The sequence below is a fragment of the Cyprinus carpio genome, chromosome A15 (genome assembly GCF_018340385.1).
Source record: "Cyprinus carpio isolate SPL01 chromosome A15, ASM1834038v1, whole genome shotgun sequence".
Classification (NCBI taxonomy): domain Eukaryota; kingdom Metazoa; phylum Chordata; class Actinopteri; order Cypriniformes; family Cyprinidae; genus Cyprinus; species Cyprinus carpio.
In genome coordinates, this window is record NC_056586.1 from 573,824 (window position 1) to 578,378 (window position 4,555).

At 40.6% G+C, this 4,555-nt stretch overlaps 1 pseudogene; it reads right to left on the reverse strand.

The window, feature by feature from the left end:
- LOC109063032 overlaps positions 1 to 4,555 on the reverse strand; it is an 11,403-nt pseudogene extending 6,848 nt beyond the window's left edge.

The following is a 4,555-nucleotide window of genomic DNA, read 5'->3' on the forward strand; positions in this document are numbered from 1 at the left end:
ATCATATAATAAATAACAATACTGTGTGTTCAGAAGAAACCACTCTACTCATATGGTTTATCAAAGGAAGGACAGAAATCTCTCCGCTTTCATTAAAACGTCATTAAATATCATCATTTGTGCTTCAAAGATGAACCAAAGTCTAATGGGTTTGAATAAAGGTGATTAAACGACGACAGCATGTTCATTTATGGCTGAACTTTCCCTTTAACCTTTATTATAAACGACTGTATTATCCTGAAAATAAATCTATAATTGTTTATAAAAAAAGTTGCATCGGTGTGTAAGCCACATTTTACATCATGCATTAGAAATGATGTCAAATACTGGTAAATAATTAGAAATACTTATGGTGTTTATAATGATTATAAACAGAGTTCCTTCACGCCACAACCATTCCTTTACATTTAACAGTATTCAGAACAGGAAGGAGGTATAATTACAGTGTTTATAATAAACGCCAAGCCTACACAAATTAATTTAAAGCGAAACTGAAGCTAGCAGCATGTGTTAAAGCCACTATACAAATAAACACACGCTTGACATGAACCGCAACAGACACAGCTCTGGAGAGTCACAGCGCATGTCAGATGATTAAAAACTCTGCAACTTATATTCAGGAAGATATGGCGGTGTGTTTCAACACGCAGACCTTCATCAGAGTCAAAAACATCTGAAATATGAGCCACGACACCAGAGAGGAAAACACACATTTAGTGATTTAGTTCTCAAAAGGCTGAGAAAGACAGAACAAGGCGTACGAAAGGAGAAGCGAAGCACTGAGTGAGTAACATCCTGAGACGATCACAGACTGATACAGTGTTCCTCTCACCGATCATGAGTGTGACCCCGAGCGTGGTGTGTCCCGCTGAGCCCAGCATCGCCTGAATCCGGCCGTAAACCCAGCCGATGACGTTCATGTTGACCGTGCTGCCCTGAACACACAGAGATCCTCACGTTCACCTCCAGAGAGATCACAGCTAACGAGCTCATCGTTACTGAAGAGCATGGACTCATCTCTCGACACACAGAGCTCTGTTCACTGCTCCTGATGAACGCTGTGATTTGCACAACTTACTGTACATCTCGATGGAAAACCAAACACCAAGAGATGATCAAGAATGTCTAATGTTTCACATTTATTCCACCAAGTGAAATGTAGAATTTTTTATTCCGTTATATATATATATATAAACATACAACTGTTCAAAAGTTTTTTTTTGTTTGTTTGTTTTTTTTATTCATAAAGGATGCATTAAATTGACCAAAAGTGACAGTAAAGACATTTATAACGTTACAAAAGATTCCAATTTAAAACTAAATGCTGTTCAGCACAACTGTTTTCAACATTGATAATAATCAGAAATGTTTCTTGAGCAGTAAATCATCATATTATTATGATTTCTGAAGATCATGTGACACTGAAGACTGGAGTAATGATGCTGAAAATACAGCTGCACATCACAGAAATACATTACACTTTAACAGAGATTCACACAGAAAACAGCTGTTTTAAATTATAAGAATTTTAAACAATTTTTACTGTATTTTTGATTAAATACTTACTTACTGAACCCAAACTTTTGAACTGTACTATATTTTCTGAAATAAAATGCAGTTTTATGGCCAGTAAGAAATATTCCTGGACAGTAAATGTCCTCTTTTCTTCCAGCGCTGTGCATTAATGGTCATTTTTGGACTCAAGAATGAATGTCCACTTTGACTGATGGGGGTCTCAGTGTGAACCTGACTGCGTTCACACACAGATCAGCCTCTCTTACCAGTCTGGCCATGCTGAGCTGCAGACCGAACACCAGATTCAGCTCCTTTCCCTTGAACCAGTTCACCGCATACGTGTTCTGAGCCACAGCCAGAGACTCTCCGCCGATACTGAACAGACCACACACGCTCACACACAGACACAGAAACATGAAATGCTGTTTAATCAGCAGACGCTGCTCACCCAAACACAAAACGACCCAGATTCATCAGCCAGAGCTCCAGCAGCAAATATGATCTGTGAAGCAGAACTGATGATCACACACACACACACCACTGAAAACACACTCGGTTACACATCAGTCACACACACACTTCAACACAGCCTCCAGGTGTGACGAGGAGTGCCGAGGATGCTTGATGTAAGGGTTAATAATGTAAGCAACAGTAATTCTCTTGTTTCTGTAGATAATCCTGACTTTTAATCTCACAGTTCTGACTTTGTTTCTTAGAATTAGTTTACGTCTCACAGTTCTGACTTTTTTTCCACAGAATTTTATATATATATATATATTTTCTTAGAATTGTCTTGCAATTCTGATTTTTTCCTTGTACTTCACAGTTTTCACGAGACGTCACGCTCTTACAGGAACACAGATGGAGGGCACACAAGGCTTTCCTCCGCTGACCGCCAGTTATTTTTATGAGGTCTGCATTAAGTAGTAATGTAGTAAGATATTTAGAGGTTAAATTCAGTGCACACACTACTGATGATGCAGACTTTGCACAGGCAAGCAGATAAACCCAGAATATAAACACAATGTGCAAACTTTCACATTAAATAGGAAATAACATTTCCCATAGCAAACACTTCATTTAGTGCATTGTGTTCACATTCTGAGCTCATGTTCTTGCCTGTATAAAGCATGCATCATCAATAAGGTGAACTGGATTTGATATTTTAATATCACTGTTTTAAAGGCTTAAAGTGTTTTCACATTAAACGTTTTAGAATGTCCCGCTGTTTTAAGTGATTGAAATATTGCAGCAGGTGTTTTATATGGATTGCAAATGGCCAAAACTTGCATTTTGTTCACATTTCTTTGTGAAGTGGTCTAAATATTCGTGCACTGGAACAGATGGAGAGTCGACAGGTCTTCGAGCCAGCCACGTGACTGAAAACTATCAGTTGCTAGTTTATATCTCATAACTAAAAAATGTTAAATAGAATAAGTCAGAAGTCCTCCCGAGCTTCCACAGCACTGAGTATGACCCTGTGTGGTACTCACCTGCCCTACTAACACAAACAATGAGAAGATGATCGTCCCCAGCCTAGAAAGAAGAGAGGAACATGTTACTCCTTCCTAAAGCAAACACCTGATGGTCAGTGTGTGCTGATCTGGACCCACCTGATGCCAAAGACCCGGTCCAACAGAAAGCCGCCGAGGAAGCACAGGAAAACATTAGGCCACGAGTACCAGGAGTACAGCTGCATGAAGGAGTTTGTGTTCAGACTCATGTCCTGAGACACACAGACACACACACACCACTCAGAGCTTAGGGCAACAGTCACACTGATGTGAGGACACGCTCGAGGGCACACACACCTGTATGACTTGAGTCTGGAGAGCTGCGGGGTTGTCATAACAAAAGTAGCTGCCTAAAAAAAAAAAAAAAAAAAAAAAAAAAAAAAATAAAGTCAAATAAAAATGAGCAGAATGGTAAGTTTACATGTAAGATTCACTTTCAGCACTGAGCCTAAACTGACACAAACTCTGTGATGTGAAGAGAATGTTACACTGGGATGCTGTAAGTAACGCTACAGAGATCCTGCTGGTCTCGTGAGTCTTGAGGAAGACTCTTACCGAAGCCCAGGAAGCACATGAAGAGCAGGACCAGGATCCGGTGCAGCAGGTGAGTCGGGTCACACAGCGGGCTCAGGTGCCGCGACACATCTTCATCATCCTCCAGCAGACTCTCGTACTCGTGCCGGTCTGCCATGTCCAGACAGCGCACACTCAGTCATGTGACACTCGCGAGTCACGTGATCCACAGTGATCAAAGCCATAGTTTTCTGGGACAAAAACAAAGCTTATAGTTGAATGAACGTCCTATTTGGGGTGACAACATCAAAACCGAACAGACACATTTACATAAACAATGACAAATTGTTCAAATTAAACACACTCGGATCAGTGCGTCTGTTTGTGATCGGTTCATTTAGAACAAAGTGACTCACTAGAATGAATCAGATAACCGATTCACTAGAATGAATCTTTCTAAAGCTAAATGTGAGAGCGCGAGTCGTTTAGGACGAACCGATTCGCTAGAATGAATCGAACCTTTCAAAGCTAACTGTGGAAGAAAGATAAGTTTTTATTAAGACGAACCGGTTGAATACAGGATTCATCAGCGCTGTACGAGAGAGAGTCGACTGTGTGTTTGATTCGCTCCACTGGCTCTGCTGTAAGGGTTAATACGAATGAGAGAGACATTAAAAACAGCGACTGCTGAGCTGAAAAACAGTGTGCATCACTCATCGAAATAACCAAAGCAGCCAAAAGGCATTCAACATGTATAACTTTTACAATGTGCAAAGACTGTTTGGACGCAGTAAAACACGCACAGATGTCGCATCTGGATCACTGGCCACGACTTCTCCAATCAGGAATGTCACGCATGTCAAGAACTGACCAAACAGATGTAACGTTAATCTGGCTCCGATGAAGGCAGGAAGCATGTGTTTGTGGTGTTTTCTGCTGATTAAGGAATAACACAACACTTCCTCGCCTTACAAATGGTTGTGGAAAGCAGAAGTGCTACAGAAAGCATCAGC